Source organism: Rhinoderma darwinii, chromosome 11 (assembly GCF_050947455.1).
Source record: "Rhinoderma darwinii isolate aRhiDar2 chromosome 11, aRhiDar2.hap1, whole genome shotgun sequence".
NCBI lineage: Eukaryota > Metazoa > Chordata > Amphibia > Anura > Rhinodermatidae > Rhinoderma > Rhinoderma darwinii.
Genome location: NC_134697.1, coordinates 24,039,134 through 24,058,652, shown reverse-complemented (window position 1 = coordinate 24,058,652; position 19,519 = coordinate 24,039,134).

Here is a 19,519-nt window from a genome sequence, read left to right as displayed (position 1 = left end):
ATCATTTTTGTATGGGCCATTAATATATTTATATAAATTAATCATGTTGTCTTTTTTCAAGGCTAAATAGGTTTAATTCTTTTAATTTTTCCTCATAACTTAGATTCTCCATGCCCCTTATTAGCTTCGTTGCTCTTTGTATTTTTCATCCTTTCTATGTACTGGAGCCCAGAACTGAACTGCATATTCTAGATGAGGCCTCACTAATGCTTTGTAAAGTGGTAATATTATATCCCTGTCCCGCGAGTCCATGCCTCGTTTAATACACGACAATATCTTGCTGGCCTTTGAAGCAGCTGATTGACATTGCATGCTGTTATTTATTTTATGATCTACAAGTACACCCAGATCCTTCTCAACAGGGGACTCTCCCGGTGTAGTTCCTCCTAGGACATATGATGCCTGCAGGTTGTTGGTATCCAGATGCATAACTTTACATTAATCTACATTAAACCCCAATTGCCAAGTGGACGCCCAAACACTTAGTGAGTTCAAATCAGCTTGCAATTTACAAAAATCTTCTAAAGACTGAACAATATCTGTTGGAGATACACATCAGGGGACTACCGACGTAGACCTCCGACAGAAGGCTGCAACGTATCCCACTGTATATGCATACAGTTGGATATGTCGCTCCGAACAGCCCCGACCTCCTTGCGGAGTGCCTAGGGGTAATGGCCCTGGGGAAGCTCTTGACGTCACTGCCTATATGTGGACAGAAACATCATGAGCTTTTCCGACGTACGCAATAAACGTAGGGCAGAAACGTGATCTGAAGGGGGCCTGATACTGAGCACACTGAGACTGTTGATAATATGTACACATGGATAGATATATAATTTGCACTTCATGGCATAATCCCATAACAATATAAATTAGTACAACCTACTGCGTAAATATATAGTAAAACAGCATACAGGGAAATGCCTTGAATAACAATCCTTGTTCGGATCCTATTTTCTTCATATTTCTACACTCTTTTTGTTAGTTTGTACTTGAGAACAGCCTCTAAATTTAAATCAGCCATATGTTCATGTGTGCGAGGATTTATGTAACCTGACAACCAAATAACACTTCATATTGCGAAGTGGCTTCTTCTGTTAAGACGAAGAAAAATACTGTGTGCTTGGCCTTGGCACTTTGTTGTATTGCACATTTTATAAAATCTTTTCAGTTCTTTCCTAGTTCTGAGCTGTCAGTCTTGTCTGCCTATAATGGGCTTCCAGCTACATTAGATTTATTAAAATAACTGTTCATTTAACAGAAGGCCGAATAAGAAGTTTAGAGGTTTGAATACAATACATTTTTTTTTTATCAAACTATACAATACAGCTACAATTATTTCAAAAATGCTGAAAAGTTTGCTGGGGGCACTGCCTATTTGTACAAATGCTTTCAAATTAAATCTTACATTTCTATAACTACTGACAAAGAGAAAAAAAAAAAAGCCTTACTGACACACTTACTGTCAAAAGAAGTGCAGTAGAAACAACTAAGAAAGCACCAAATGGAAGGAATTGACCTTAAAGGCTATGTAAACCTTTGAAAACTTTTATGTGTATCAGTGTATCAGTGTGTTTGATGCAACTTTCTAATTACTTTTTATTAAAAATTATTTTTACTGTTTGTATCCTGTATACAGAGCAGCTGTATCTTGCGCTGAGACCTGAATCCGTTAGGTCAGTGGCATTGACGGGTACACTTTTGAACTTAGATGTGAACTTGTGAACTTAGATGTAATCGATAACAGGTGTCAGAGACACCAAGGACCCGCTGACACTGAACCTGTCAGTGCCGCTGACTTGACGGATTCCGGTCTCAGCGCACGATACAGCTGCTCTGTATACAGGATACAAACAGCTGTATCTCAAACAGTAAAAATAATTTGTAATAAAAGTAATTAGAAAGTTGCCTTTCTTGAGTGTAATGATAGTACAAGTTATGGGTAGTATATTACTGGAGATGGGTCGTTGATCAAGGGCTTTATTCTAATTGGCAGATTTGGAAAGGATATATTTCCTAGAATAAGAAAAATTGGATTCATGCCTCATGAGGGTTTTTGCCTTCTTCTGAATCAACATTGCAGAATAATAGGCTGAACTAGATGGACTTGTGTATTTTTTCAGCCTCGCAAACTACAATACTATGTCATATGTTCCATGAGTTGTAAATTGAAGGATTATTGAACTCATGGACAAATTCCATCAACAAAAAGTTCCAGGAAGCCACCATGACGATTTGGAAGAATTTTAAGCATAGTAGGAATTGAAGTATGTGAAATGTCCAATGCCAGTCCATGATCAAAACCAACAATCATTTGATCATTATATTCATCCTCTATTAGCAAATTCTATGTTGTGTGATTGTAAGAAGCCATAAAAAGGGTAGATGAAGGACACATCAAATAGGCCAAAGCAAGAAAATTGGCAATCCAGGATAACTCCCTCTAATAATTGGTGCCTTCATCAGGCCAGTAAACAAAATAGTGTAGACAGAGGTTAAAAATGTAAAACAAAAGGACCCTGGATTCCTGTTACCTTACATCCCCTGCCCAAGATTCACTGCATAGGACCTACAATGTTAAACTTGTATTCAATGAACGGGCTGCATATAATTTGTGCAAGTACTGCGGCCGCGGAACGCTGCCAATCCCCATCGGCGAATGGCCGTGACTGCAGCATCCGGGTCATCTGCCAGCATTTCCCTCCCCGGAGACACCAGCTTGCGCTTCCTGGACTGTGTAATAGGGTGCGCGCGCGTGCTCGACCCCGGTCTTAAAGGACCAGCGTGCGCACTCACTTAAGTTTCCCTGACCTATCCCCAGATCACCCTGGAATATAAAAAGGGCTCCACCCTTCCACACCTAGCTTGAGCGTTGTTGTCTACCCATGCTCGTATTGCAAATGGTCCCTTAGTTGTATCCTGCTCCCAGTGTTCCCGTGCCCTGCTTCCTGTATCCTGTATCCCGTGCTGTTTGTTCCTGAGCCCTTCTAGTGTTGGAGTCACGTTGTGTCATCTGCTATGCCTGCTATTATACACCACGTCTGGTGTCATCCGCTTCGCCTGCTGTTATACACCATGTCTGTTGTCACCTGCCACTCCTGGTATCATCCGCCAAGTCTGGCTCTACCTGCCACGTCAAGCCCCATCTGCGTTAAAGCCTCTGCGACTGTCTGGACTATCTTAGGTACCCTTGTGCTATGAACTTTGCATAGACTGTGACTTGGCCAGCTGCCACTCCGCCACGGCGGAGCGGCCTAGTGGGTCCAAATACTCCAAGATCGTGACAATTGGCAAGAATATTTAAACGTGGGACTATTCATTTTGCAAGCTTTAATAATAAATCTGTTCCCCAACTGAGGACCCACCAAAAAAGTGGCATAGGCCTTAAAACATACATAAAGATAATTGTATTCCCTTTTTGATATCTCCAAAGGCGCCCACAGATTAGAAAATCTGTTTCATTGTGAATGTGGAAGGGAATGTGAATGTGGAATGTGGAACTAAACCAAAAGCACCCTCCATCAGAGACCCTTCAAATATATATATATATATATATATATATAATAGAGTAGAAGCTGGGGGATACAGCCCAGGGGATAATGTCCAGGGGTCCTTGACCATTTGTCTCCATGGGGTCTAGATATTTTCGACACGCAGTCCTAGTAATAAAATGTCTCTCTTATGAATATTGAACCTGTTTATTACCCAATTCCTAAACTACACTAAATGGCTTTACAAAATGACACTTTAGCATATACCCTCTATTCCAATTACCTGAGGAAGATTATAGCAGAGGCATTGATCCCATAAGTAATGTCTTTTATAGTCTAGGACTAACATAAAACGTGTAATTACAATCTTACCACTGAATCTGATGGTTCAGTTACACTGTGCCGATATCATTATGTGTCTTATAATGCTACCATTATGTGTTCCATGTGATAATTAAGGTCGTCAAATTCTCCAAAGTTAAACGTTTTCAGTCCGACTTAATTATTGAAGGGAAAGCCATGCGAATGGCTCATTTATGATTTGTCAATCATGTAAACAATTTGGCAAAGTCACTTAAAGTTACAAAAGTCTCCTCACAGCCAAAGACTTAATCTCTAAGAGGATAATGAAAAGGCTGAAGTTAGAGAGACAACAATGGCCACTGTGCCCTTGAGATAATGAGTCTCTGGTGGGGTTCATTTTAAGAAACCTTATACTAAAAGAGAATAATGTACAGAAGGGAAGACAGCAGAGATTGGTTTATAAAGAAACTCCCAGTGTTCCCTTCTGCACTAATAGATGCGCAGTGTAGGGTGAGCGTAATGTACGAATACAGTACATGACAACCTTTCCCATAAAACATCACCATCAAGGCTCAATAAGTAAATAATGTGTCATCTCCAGAATGTCACCGAGCCTCGAGCTCGCCAGATAATGAGTTGCCGGTCTGAAAAATTAATTATGCTTTTTAGACAAACAAGAAAACACTTTTAATTTGGGCTTTATGATTGTGTTATGTGATCAACTTCTTAATTCTGAACATCTACACAGAAAATTGCAGGTTTTAGCAGTTTTTTTTCATTGATTGATCCCACATTATGATAAAGGCTAGCCTCTTTAATATTCATGGCTGCGGCTTGTACTTGTTGGATGGTAATGAGATTAAACATTTTCTATTTACGTCTTTTGGGGGAGCTGGGGAATGATTGTGCAGAATATAGCATATTGGCACTGGTGCCATTAAATAAAACTATTATCCATGCTAAAGGAGACATGGCAGAAACTATTAGTGGTATAATAACACCTACTATAGCCTTATATAATGTATGTGAGACATTGAAGAATGTCAGTAAAAAGATATACAGGCCTCACCGATGTACAAGTGAACTATATTGTAGTGGCTTAGTCATGATACAATATGGCCCAGTTGCTCTGATATAAACAGCACTAGAAAAATTATATTACATTTATGGCATATACTAGGATATAGGGCTAAATCGGGCGCATGGAATAAGCCCACTAGATTTATTTTCATTTTCTGGAGTGCTGCCTCTTTTTTTAACATAGGATACAGGGCTGCTATAAGGAAGGGACTGTAATTAGCTCCTCCGAGTCCCATGCCCCTATGACTCCCATCAGCCAAGCTTAGCCTTACTAGGAAGATACTAGGTCAGCCTACATATCATAATGAACTGACCCAGTATCTTCTGAGTTAAGCATAGCATGGCCATCAAAAGTCAAATATCTTAGCATTAGAAAGAATACCAAAGTCCCATAGTTTTAATGACTGCTGGGGTCTGATTTATTTTATTTATTTATTTTTTGTGGGGGGATATGATAACAGTCTCCAATTCAGCTACAGTATGCTACATCTGTGTGAAGAAAATAATATAATTACTGTAAAGGCATGTTAAAGAATAAACAATGTATGGATTATGTTGGTACCTTGCTCCTACCATCCCTAGTCCAAATTATAGTTACATTCTGCATCTCCTACCTTCAAGCTAGTATACCATAGAAGCCATCACAGTCAATAATTATCAGCATTGCACCAAAATGTGCTAATGGGTTCACCTCAAAGGTAGAATATGACAAATCAGTTCAATGATCTTTTTTATTTTCTGATAACACTGTCATGTAGGGAGAATAATTATTAACATCTGGCTAGAGGAACCCTTTAAAATGCATCTACATCAGTGGTTTTGTAAGAATATGGAGCGGCCCCTCCATGTGCACTGTCGCTTATGTGATTTCCCTTGTTTTCTTCACAGATCCCGTTCCTGGAGTAGGGACCTTCTTCAGAACCCCAGTAATTCAACATGGCATAGATTCACTAGATGACTAGGTGTTGAAATTGTTCTGCAGAAATATTGGCCCTTGGGGACAGGATAGGTTCTTGCAGTTGTTGCTTCTGCCATAGAGTAAACATCTGCCATGAAGAGATGAACTTGCTCTGCCACAATGCTTAGGTAAGCCCTACTGCTCCAACGTCTAGCTGCAGATATCAGAGGGCCCAGGGTGGGCCAAGAAAACATTCCCCACACCATTGCTCCACCTCTTGAACTGTTCACACCTGACAGGAAGGGTCCATCAATTCATACTGCTTGCCCCAAATTCTAATCCTCCCATCAGCATAGCGCCACCGAAATCAGGATCTGATCAGACAATGTTTTTCCCACTGCTCATTGATATAATTATTGTGCTCTTTAGCCCACTGGAGTCTTGCCTTTCTGTTTCCCTTAGACAGCAATGGCACTTAAAGTAGTCATCTGCTGTAATAGCCCATCCGTGCTAAGGTTGTGCGTTCGAACACGTTAGTTGGAGCACTAGTGTAATATTCAACTGCAATTTGCTTGACTGTGAACCGCCTGTTTGTCAGAATGATTGACCCCTCTCGTCAATGAGTTGGTGACGTCCACAGGATCCCCTTTCGCTGGATTTTTTTCCCTCGATTACTTCATTCTTGGATTACTCTTGACAACATTGCAAGAGAAACTCCACATGGTTGGCGGTTTTTTAAATACTGGACCCAGCTAGTTTTGCACTGATCACCATGCCTCATTCGAAGTCGCTCAGATCACTACATTTTTCCATTCTAATGTGAATTCACACTGAAATTTTTCAGCAGAAAACTTGCTCACTTGATTTTATGCCGCAGTCCGGAGTCACGTGTCTTTCCATACGAGGAAGCTCCAATCCTGAAAGGGCAGGTGTCCCTAATAAAGTGGCCATTCAGTGTGTGTGTGTGTGTGTATATATATATATATATATATATATATACACAGTACACATGATTTGGCAGGTAGAGATTCCTAGGAGCCTCCCCACAAGCAGAGAGTAGAGAGAGTAGTAATATAGTTGGATTGAGTTGTCAGAGAGTCGCATAAGTGAGATTGATGATTGGCAGCTGGAAGTTGCCAGGGAGCCTCCCAAAGATAGAGAAAGAGACAGAGAGAGAAAGAGACAGAGGGCCTAAAGATTAAAGAGGACACTATCCTTGTATCATCCACAAGTAGGAGAAAATTTTTCTACATTGTAGCAGCAGTTGCTGTTTAGGACCTTGTTTAGAATGATCACAGAGGAAGTTATTATTGTACGGAAATTAGGGGCATGTGGGTTTGGCCCTCCGAGCCTTTAGTTTTTTGTTTCTTTTTTTCATATCGAAGGCGTACATTTTGCAAATTGCCTACCATCATCACATTAAGCTATTGTTCACGGTGGATACAGAAAACGACAAATCCCAAAATATCATGTGGCTCTTAACATAGTGAGAACATACAGAAAATCTTATCACTGCTGCCCGCTATGTTTATCACTGTTACCCAACTTCAGTGGTGCAATATGGGAGGGAAGGTGACTGCACGGATGGTGATCTATTGTAGTCATTACCTGGTAGCAATAAAATGTATAAATAAAAATAATAATACTCAATCCAATATCATGTTATGTTGAGTCTTTTTTAACCAGTGGCATTGTATCACCGATCAGTGCTCTACCATATAGTTGTTACACAATGGGTCAACACAAAGGATGTTCCACTGCAACATAATATGCTGCTTTTGGACTACAAGTGGAGATATAAGTGCTAGGGCACAGTAATGGAGGGGGGCACAGCTCAACTCCAGAAGGTGCAGCTAATGATCCCTATGTTGGGAATTGATTGTAGATTGCTATGAAACCAAGGGGGGGGGGGGGATTGAAACCACACATGGCACAGAGTGGACACCAAAACAATAATCAGTTTTTCACATCCTGATCTCACTTGCTTTTAAAAGGTGGTCATGGAGAATAGGAACTCCATACTAGTTTTTGCTATGGGGCCCAAAAGTGACTCGTTACGGCCCTGGCTATGGGGAAAATTTACATGTTTTCATGCCTTCCTATACAGTACATGTGTAAAGCTACTGGTATTATATTGAAGCCCGATGTTGTATTTTGCTCTTTCATATAACATACGTTCAGTCACTTGATACAAAAATTAAGGTCATGCACAATAGCACCTATACTACAGTCATTATTTGCATAGGCGTTCAGTGCAAGCTGAGCTGCTTTATAATCCAATCTGCCTATCTCAGGTTTTGTTTGCATAAATGAATTACACCGGCATGTAAAAAATACAAAGTGTGATATTGTAAAGAAATCCGCTATCGATCTAGGCATTCATATTTCAGTTAAAGCTGTCACAAAATAGTACAAACATTACACATAATTTCAGTATAACCATAATTCATATCATAAGTAGCTCACACACTGCATCTATTTTATCTCCAAGTGCGGTGGAAATTCATTGAAATACTATGCAGGATAAATGGGTATTTTCATGAAATGTGAGTAATATCTGCAATGAATAGGCTAAAAGTTATGCACAAAACTCAAACTGTATTGAAAATGAACTGTACTGTAGCATCATGATAATGCCACAAGGCCATAATAATTGTGTCCATTTAATGCCTCTCAACTTAATATCTCTTTCTTCAAGGAGCCATGACATATATCCATTCCTATTATTCATTATCATTGCAATAATCAGAAAGGAATGTATTAATTTATTTCTTGTATGCCTTTTATACCCCTTTCACTTAGAGTTCCCAGCATGCCCTGACAGCCTGCAGATGATTTATTAAAGGGGTTGTCTACTTTGGACAATCTATTTTTGCTAGAAGGGTCTACTGTCAATAAGCTGATCATATGGAGATCAGCTATAAACTGCGAGGGAACCCTGCATCAAGTGTTTAATTTTCCTGCAGCGCCACCACAGGGATAATGAAGCACAGCACAGTTCCCATTAAGAACAATGTACTGTCCATGTAATACATAGACATGTCGGGTCCTCCAGTCCAGAGTGAGAGGTTCTCTTTGTAGCCATTTGCCAATCTGGCTGATATATTAGAACCCTGAAAGGAGACCCCCTTCTATCAACCCAGGGAACCCTAGGAGGGTATTAGACATTGGGTTTTCTCAACCAGACAACTTGAGATGGTTGCTCCAAATCTATTATAAGCTTGTGCTAGTGTTTGGCACGCAAGATTGTGTTAAAGGTACATATGATACCATGAGACTGTATAAAGAAGAGAAATGGTTCTAGGGTTAGCGCTGAGGGTTTGCGGCAAATGTATTATGTAGCTTGCAGTATTTTGTTACCTTTGGTACAATTTTCTCTAAATTGCAAGAAACGTTCTCCATCACTTCACTGTTGATAAACGTGCCTCTGTGTGATTCAGTTCCTTACAGTTCAAGAACTCTGCTTATTTTAAGTGAATAGAAACATTTTGTTTGCTTACAGAGACATAACCTGACCTGAGGAAATACAACTGACACAAGTACACAACAAGTGCACAACATGTATATCAGTGTTCTCTATTGTAACAAGCACTTCACCTATGCCAGTTGGACATAATCAGGACAGATTTTCAGCAAAGATCTTGAAAATTATTCAAAATGAAAACATAAAGAATAAGGCCTTGTTCACACTTTGCTAAATAAACCAGACGTGTAAACGCGTAACAAACGCTAGCGTTTTTATAAAGCGATTTATTTAAATACTGCCGTTTGATGCGTTGTGTTTTTTGACGCGTTTTGTGCACGTTTGATTCAATTTTGGGCGTGTAATTAGGACTCCCACTGGCTATGGGAGTTAGGCACATTTGTGGTGCTTTTTCGGCACGTTTTATGCTCCAAAGAATTGACCTGACACAAAGCGTTTTTTAAATGCGCAAGCGTAAAAAAAACATGTTGTACTTTTCCATTGATGTCAAGGGGAAGCCTAAATCATGCATTTTTTATGCATATTTTGGCGCGCAAAACACGTCAAAAACTTGGTAAATACATGCCTGACACACACAAGACTACAGGAATTGCAAAAGTTAAAGGACACATACTGTACAATTACAAAAGTAATGTCTATTTAGCGCAAAAAAATGGTACTTAACTTCCTAGAAGGCTTTGGGTCAATTCACAAACAGCGGGGGAGCTCTACATGGGTCTCAGACTAAGTGGCCCACCAACGCCTTCTGTGGTCGTGAGTGTGTTGTAATTTTTGGTATCTCTGGTCGAGCTCTGCCCAATATAACTTCAAGCACAATTTTTTAATACATGAATACTGGCAAAGACGAGCAAACTTCTCAAAATTCGTTTCGGGTTTGGTTCGATCAAACCGACCATTTGATTAAATTTGGGCCGAATAAATTTGCGGTGAATCGCAATTGCCCTTACTGCCCTGAAAATTCATGTCTGACGCTAATGTCTTCTAGGACTGTATCCAACCAGTGGAAAATCCTTGTTGGGCTTTTTTTATAGTGGATATGAGTCATCCACCTATACCCCTCATGAATGGCTGTGGTAGAGGGAGGGATGACCTCAGTGAATTTTGGGAAGGCTGCCTGCAAGGCATTATGGGAAAGCCGCCCCAGGTTATGTGATCCTTTTTCTAATCTGTAAAATGGCACCCAAATCTGAAACTTTTGAGAAAATAAGACTAGATTTGATTTATGTAGAATCCATTTGTTCATCTCTAGATAAAAATAAAATTCATAAAATGCTGTAAGGTCAAAATCAAGAAAATAATGGATAAATTTCAATTTTCTTGCCATTCCACAACAAATTGCTTTAAAGTTTTTCAGTACATTATATGGTACAACAAATGGTACCAATCAAAACTACAACTCGTCCTGCAAAAAACAAGCCCTTCTTCAGCTATGTTGATGGCTCTTAGAAGATGGGGAGGAAAAAACAAATGAAAAAATATCTGTAACGACAAGGGGTAAAGACTTTCCATTTGCTGCAAAAAAGACTGTATCTACATACCGCAGACTTGTTTTAGGAACCTCCAACTCAGCAGACACAAAGCATGAAAGAGGGAGTCAGCAGTGGAAAAAGGAGCACTGTATATTAATGGCGTTGTACCAAAGTGATAACCTGATACAGTAGGTTATAATTGTCTGATCGCTGGGGGCCCCACCGCCTGGAACCATCACGATTACCAGAACCAGGGTTCCCCAACCTGACACTGAATTGTGCGGCGGTAGAGCATGCGCCCGCCACTCCATTCAATGTCTATGGGACAGATAGAATTACCATTCTGGGAGTAACCATTTAAGTGCTATTTGTGCAGTGAAGGTGGCAAGGCAGAGACATTGGTAAGCTTTAACATTATACAAACCATGATCAGAAATTACTTCATCCAGCAGTAATGTATGAAATTTAATATTACAACTCTGCAAAATTAGCTCCTGTCATTTTATTACTATCTAGATAACATATTTTGCCAGGCCTGCTGAGCAAGTAATATGATATTGACTTATTTTAATAATTTATGCCTTGTGTAGAATGGATCATTTCCACGCAGTAAACCGTGCACATGTGTTTTACAGGCACTTGAATTGGAAATGAAGAGACAATAAAACCTACATACTATATTTTATCTGCATTCATTTACAGGAGCCATGAGAATAATTAGTGTATCATATACACATAATGGAAGTAATAGAAGAAGTACTGTAAAAACGTGATTAGAAGGAAACAGAGAAAACATTAAGGCCCCATGCACACGAACGTGCTTTTGTGGCCGCAATTCCCCCGAAAATCCACGGGAGAATTGCGGCCCCATTCATTTCTATGCGGCCATGCACACGACCGTAGTTTTTACGGTCCATGCATGGCTCGGGAGCCCGCACCGCAGAAAGAACGGACATGTCTTATTACGGCCGTCTTCTGCGGTCTGGGCTCATTGAAAATAATGGCCGCGGCCATGTGCATTGCCCGCGATTTGCGGGTGGCTCGCGGCTGACAGCCCGCTGCCGGCCGACACGAAAATCACGCCCGTGCACATGGCTACGGTCGTATGCATGAGCCCTAAGTTTTGTCTTTAAGTCCATAAAAATCTGTACTGATAACACAAAAATAAAATATAAAAGAACAAGCAGCACTCGCTATTTTTACAATTCCAATATTCAACCAGTAGTTAAACATATTGGCCCCTTGAGCCTTTCTGAAGCAATTCCAACACGGACAAAAACGCAATTATATATGTCCAATATGAAAGCATCAAAGTGAGACAGGGTGATGTCATAGGTCAAACCGTCATTAAAATAAATATGACATCACTTTGTCTCACTTTGATGATGTCATATTGTTTGTATATATAGAATTATATTTTAGTTTATTTTGGACCCGAAATGTTGCATGATGGCTCAATGATACTGTACATTTTGAAGTGTGAGGTTTTACATTGGAAAGGCTTTTAATGTGTGATTGATGGCGTCCAATCCTTGGTACCCTCATGATAAGGGGAAGGGTTCACGGCTGTATTTTAAGGGATTTTGTGATTTAACTTCTCTAGTGCCAAAAATAAATCAAGCAATTTTGGGTGGAATCCCAAAAATGTTCCAAAAATGTCATAATATCAGACCCTGGCTACTGAAATTTTTAGAGCACCACTTCATGGTGTTGTACAGTTATCTAGCACGATATATTGCAGGCAAATACTAACTATATTTGTAGCAGCAAGTAAAAAATATCCTAGTGTCTTGGTAACACAATATATTATAACTATTACTCCATCATTGTGATTCTAACTTGGCAGTCACAGTAGGACTTCTCCCTTTCACTTAAATTCCTAATTAACCCCCCCGTTATCATTCTAATTAAACCCCTAGGTCATTATCATATTTATTTTCTACTTCTCAGCACTCAGCCCAGGATTGGGAGCCGTCTTCCATATCTTCTTCTGGCCTCATGGTTGGTGCCCTGTTCTCTCCAAGGCTCTTACCGTAATTATTGTCTGTGACCGCTACAGTTAGGAGACTAAACTCTGTAGTCACTCAGACAGGAAGTGATGTCATTTGATTGACAGATGCAGCCAGTGGCATCACTCAGGACAGAGGCTTTAATCAGGTTGTATTTGTTATATAAGTCACATGTTGTATCTTCACTGAACGTTTTCTTTAAGTTTAGCTAAAACAAAAGTGGTTTTAGAAGTGGCCATTGTGGTCTATAAAAAAAACAAATGTTAAGGGGTATTTTTTATTGGTTTGAATATTTTTATGTTTGGGTAGCATCCTTTTTCTACATAGTATATAGATATTTTACACTGTACCCCACTAATCATACAAAGATAACACCATTACATTTCTTAATACAATCTTTTATTTTTAAGATTATTCATATAATATACTTACTTTTTATTTTTACGTCTTTTAGTAAATGACTTTTTTTGAAGATTGTAGTTATCACACTTCTATGTATTTATTATTTATTTCTTTACAGCAATGCATTACATTAGTCATATTCGCTATGGGATGTATCGGATTAAGAATTTTTTTTATATAAAGTGACAGATCCTTCTACTTAGTCCTGTATTTGCTACTGGCAGGTGTTTTTACATGGTCCTTATTATTAAATCTGTAAATGTCATGACAAACTTTTCTATTAATAAGATGTTCTTGTCCCATTTTCTTTTCTTTGTCAACAGACTCTGCATATGGCATTAAGATACCTGAAATATTAATGAAACTTCCAAGGTCATCGCCATAAAAAAACAAATAAAATAGTAGAATAATTAGAGTATTTATGCTTACCAGACCCTCAGCATTGACAGGCAGAGCTACATCTTGGTTAAAGGAGTCCATTAGGGTAAGTTCCCCTTTAAACATCATTGTATAGATAAGATATATGTTGTAATGTCCTTGTTCGGCATGTCTTTTACTTCAATTAAAGCTGTAGAATTCTGCAGGATTCTTCTCAGCTGTGACTTCACATATCCTAGTAGCTCCCTGCTTGTTCAGTGGCTTTACAATGCATGGTCTACTAATTTGCAGTTTGGAGAATATCCTTACAATGGAGAGTGTATCAGCAGTGCATGTAATGGTAACTTAGACTTTTTTTGCTTTTTACTTTGTATGCATGAAAAGAGTGAATTTCATGAATATGTGAACAAAATAGAAAGCTTAACCCTAGGTAAAAAAAAAAGAAAATATACATAATCATGAGGCGAATAATGTATGTCATTTATTTACATATATATTTTGTGGAATTTGAGGTTTTTTTTAAAGAGATTTAAAAAAAATGAAGATGTCCTTGTATCATGCATTAAGGATTAGGAATGAGCTAATGGAATTTGGTCAGAATTTCCCAAAAGTTTTAGATTTGTCAAAAACCAAATTTTGGGTTTTGTGGTGCACAAATTGCTGCAAAATAGAGGCTACCTGATTTTTGGCTATAAACCTGACACCATGCACAGGATTCGGGCCAGTGAGCTGATATTACAGGACAACAGGTTGGCAAGCAATGAAGAATGGGCTTGTAAAGATCCGGGATGCCGTGACTCCTCAGCCCTCAAGCACCATCCAGATGACTACTGGTATGACATTTATATATAGCGGTTGCAAACTTAGAACTTGATTTTAGCAAACAAAATAAAACAGACAATTTTATCAGCGGTATTTCTGTAAGAATCTTCAAAAGACGCACAGCAGCATGGTTATTGACAAAAATCAGATGACAGATTCCTTTTAAAGAGCTTGAAAGGGGTAGAATACAGTCCTAGAAGACATCAGAGAGTCAGACACGAGTTTTCAGGGTAATCGGTGGCTCTTCGATTCATGGTGAATTCATTTGGGCCGAATAGAATCAGACAGACGATTCTACCGAATTGGAAACGAAACAAATTTTGGTAAGTTAGGTCATCTCAATTTAGAATCTATTCCTTGAAACCTAATTCAATTCTTTTAGAGAAAGTTGTGGACATTGGACACTAAACCATGGACACCATTAAAACACTTTCTCATGGCAAAGATCAACAAAAACAAAACAAAACAGAGGAGCGGTGTATTATTAAAGAAGAAGGCTATGCTATATCTAAACTCTGGGCTCCAAAGATTCCTCCTCAGATCTGATGAGTGTTCACATATACTATATTTACCTTTAGATAAAGATGTTTCCCATGAAAAATTATTCACAACCTGGCAAACATTGCCCCACATTAATTTTTCTCAGATGATCGAATAGTAACTACTCCTTCACACAGGGCTTTTGTTCTGTATTTTAACATTTTAAAAATGCAGGTAAGAATGGCTGCAGTTGAAAGTATTTTTTACAGTTTTTATTGTTTTGCATATTTTCATTTGTATCATTTCGTACAAGCACTGCTGACCCATCTTTCAAGGACTCCACCCACTCAGTTTAATTGGCGCCATGTAATACCACATTCTTGTAGCAGAGGCCACGGCAGGAGAACTGCGTGATTGCCCACAACTTCCACTGATAAAAACTGCAGATATGATTTCCAGCAAAACTATTCCAAAAACGAAACTGTATCTTGTAATTGAGACTAAAAATTCTTTGATGATTCCATCTGATTTGCGCGCACACACTACTGCCAAGGTGCGGCCACGATGTGGATAAAAATGTGCCAACATGCAAATTGGCACAGTTTTCAAGTTGACTGCCGGTAAAACTACTTTTCATTGTTAATAGTTGCGCAGTTTTGTAGCTAAACGGAAAGGTGAGAACCCGGCCTAAGGGTTTAATTAGTTACATTGGAAATACAAAAAGTCTTGCTTAATATTTTACATGTACAGAGATAACACATTGCGATATCGTGTTATATTGTGCCAAATGACAATCTCATCTCTCCTAGATGAGCGCGTTCTCTGTTTGATTTTTTTTGTTTAATGGTGCAGCTGGTTCTGGCAACATTTACATCTGATTCATTTGTATTTTACTTAAAGAACTAATCCAGGAGGCCCCATAAATTGTAAAATCGTAGCTATGAATATTGCAACGCTTCCATGTTTTATTGTAAATAATTTATAATTTAAATTTATTTTTTGTGTGTTTTACTACAAATCTGTACAATGCAGAGCTTTTTCTGGACTTGCGGCTCTGCTGATACTGATATTCCTACATAATGCCATAACTGCAGTAAACAGAGTGGAGTTTGCCAATGTAGCAAAGCTGAGTGTTCCATGATATCTATGACTTCCCGTAGGAAAGTCAAACAACGAACTGGGATGAAGAGGAAATAGAAGTTTTGGAGTAAGAAGTACATAGTGATGCTCCTCTGCCTTCAGAGCTCTTGACAGTTTACGTATCCCTCAGACTTGAGTCTATTAGGGAAACCGTGAGAACTGGCAAAAAAAAGGCCGTGTGAATAGTCCCATAGAAGAACAGAGTACATTCACTTTGAGGGTCAGTTCAAATGTTGAGTAAATACTGCGGATTTTCCGCAGCATAATACAGTATCAGCAAAGTGGATGAGATTTGAACAAATCTCATCCACATGCCGCGGGTAAATGCAGAAAAAAATGTTCAGAAGTTGACCTGCTGTGAGATTTTTAATCCACAGCATGTCAATTGTATTTGCGTAAACGCTGCTTATTTGTTGTGTTTTTTTCCCATTAAATTCAATAGGGAAAACCCACAACAAATAGCAGATGTAGCAGTTTTTTGCAGCGGAAAAGCAACGATTCCGCTGCAAAAAGACACAACTCAGAAAAAATAGTAAGTATCCTTTTTCTTTTTCAGCGCAGCATTTCCACATTCCGGCCAAAAAATGTACCAAACTTTGCTGCGTTTTTTCAGCCGGAATTCCCTGCGGAGCTTTTCCACTTTTCATCCGCCCTTTGTGAACATACCCAAATACAGTCGTGTGAAGGCTGTTAAAAAGAAGGTTGTCACACTGCATTTTTTTAAGGTAATTTTAGGCCGGGTTCCTACGTAATGTAAACGCTGCGGAAATTCCGCAACGGAATTCTGTGTGGAAATTCCACAGAGTTTACAGTAGCAGCAAAGTTGACAAGATTTAGAAAATGTCATGGCCACGCTGCAGGAAAAAAAAAAACAGCATAAACGTTAACAAATTGACCTGTGGTGCGGAATTTAAATCCTCAGCATGTCAATTTATGCTGCATTTTTGTTGATTTTTGTTGATTTTCTGTTGCGGGTTTTCCCCATTGAATTCAATGGTGGTGCAAAACTCGTAACAGAAAGCCAAGTGTTGCGACTTTTGCGGCGGAATCGCAGCGATTACGCCACAAAAATTGAAACTTCGGAAAATAAAAAGTCATGCATACCCAGAATGCTCTCCTTCTTCCTGCAGTCTGGCCTCCTGGAATGACGTTTCATCCCATGTGACCGCTGCAGCCAATCACAGCATCACATGGCCTGGAACGTCATTGTGGGAGGCCGGACTACGTGCAGAGAAGAGGCAGGGGGTGAGTATGAACAGGTATTTTTTTTTCACAGGCCTGTTTTCCACAGCGTAAATTCAGCCCTAAAAACTGCACCACAATGTGGTGCGATTTTTTTTGGACAGAATGTACTGGTTCCAGGTCAGATATGCTGCCTGATTTTTACGCAGCGTATCCGACCCATGGGAACCTAACCTTAAGGGTATGTTCACACGAGGGCGTCCGTAACGGCTGAAATGACGGGGATGTTTCAGCCTGAAAACATCCCCGTAATTTCAGCCGTAACGGCATGTGCAGGCGCTTGAACGCCGCGTCCATTACGGACGTAATTGGCGCTGCTATTCATTGGAGTCAATGAATAACGGCTCCAATTACGGCCAAAGAAGTGACAGGTCACTTCTTTGACGCGGGCGTCTATTTACGCGCCCGTCATTTGACAGCGGCGCGTAAATTACGCCTCGTGTGAACAGACAAACGTCAGCCCATTGCTTTCAATGGGCAGATGTTTGTCAGCGCTATTGAGGCGCTATTTTCGGACGTAATTCGGGGCAAAAATGCCCGAATTACGTCCGTAATTAGTGCGTGTGAACATACCCTTAACCGTTTCCAGGTTTGGATCAGTGGCAAAAAACATCCCAAATCCGCCTTTCATTGATTTCAATCAATCAGAGGCGGAGTATTTTTATTCAGTAAAGAATTTTTCTGCTTGTGGGAAAAAAAATGTCCTGCTCTATCTTGGGGTGGTGTTGAGAGGTGAACAGTGTGTGTGTATCTCTGCTCTCCTGCTGGCCAGCAAACCCTTTGTCTCTGGCCACTATTATTCCTACAGAAAAACCGATTCCGTATTCCCCACTAACACTCATTATTACCTGCACCTTACCTGTATGTGACTAAACCTGAGTGGAGGGGGTGCTGGGTTTATATAGGAGGCACGTGATAAATGTCACGTGACTCAGAGCCGCAGCCAAACACAGTCGATTTATCTTCTTTTGTAGGATTTGGTTATGTGTATAGACATTGTAAGCTCCTTTTTATCTTAAATGGAGACAGGCAGTATGGAATATGTATAATATATCGTTTATGTGAAATATTTATGTTTTAAAATCCAAACCCAAATGTGTGTCCCTTTAAGACTGTAGGATTCTGGGAACTAGAATATTGTGTATTTAAAGAGGCTCTGTCACCACATTATAAGTGCCCTGTCTCCTACATAATGTGATGGGCGCTATAATGTAGGTGACAGCAGTGCTTTTTATTTTAAAAAAACACGATCTGTTTTCACCACTTTATTAGCGATTTTAGATTTATGCTAATGAGCTTTCTTAATGCCCAAGTGGGCGTGTTTTTACTTTAGACCAAGTGGGCGTTGTACAAAGGAGTGCATGACGCTGACCAATCAGTGACCAATCAGCGTCATGCACTTCTCTCCATTCATTTCCTCAGCACATAGGGATCCTTTTAGATCTCTATGTGCTGTCTTAGGGTATGTGCACATGTAGTGACCAAAAACGTCTGAAAATACAGAGCTGTTTTCAAGGGAAAACAGCCCCTGATTTTCAGTAGTTTTTTGAGCAACTCGCGTTTTTCGCGGCGTTTTTCGCGCCGTTTTCGCGGCGTTTTTTACGTCCGTTTTTGGAGCTGTTTTCATTGGAGTCTATGAGAAAACAGCTCCAAAAACGTCCAAAGAAGTGTCCTGCACTTCTTTTGACGAGGCTGTATTTTTACGCGTCGTCGTTTGACAGCTGTCAAACGATGACGCGTAAATGACAGGTCGTCTGCACAGTACGTCGGCAAACCCATTCAAATGAATGGGCAGATGTTTGCCGACGTATTGTAGACCTATTTTCAGACGTAAAACGAGGCATAATACGTCTCGTTTACGTCTGAAAATAGGTCGTGTGAACCCAGCCTAATACTAACACATTAACGATACTGAAGTGTTTAGACAGTGAATAGACATTCCACGGGATGTCTATTCACAATCTCTGCACTTCGTTACTCTGTCTGTGGTAGTTACAGCAGAGGAAGCGTAGTAGACGTAGCAAACACGTGGCATAGCAGGCAATTTTCGCTGATGAAACTTGGCACAAACTACACGTGTCATGGCAGATGAGACGTTACACAGAGGTTGAACTATACTCCAACTCTGGACTTAGCTCAGGAACAAACACAATTACGGGATACATGAAACAGGATACGGGAACATTGGGAACAGGATACAACTAAGGCTAAGGGACCATTTTCTTAACGAACATGGGTAGACACAACAACGCTCTGGCAAGGAGTGGAAGGGCAGAGCCCTTTTTATAGTCCAGGGTGATCTCGCGATTGATTAGGGA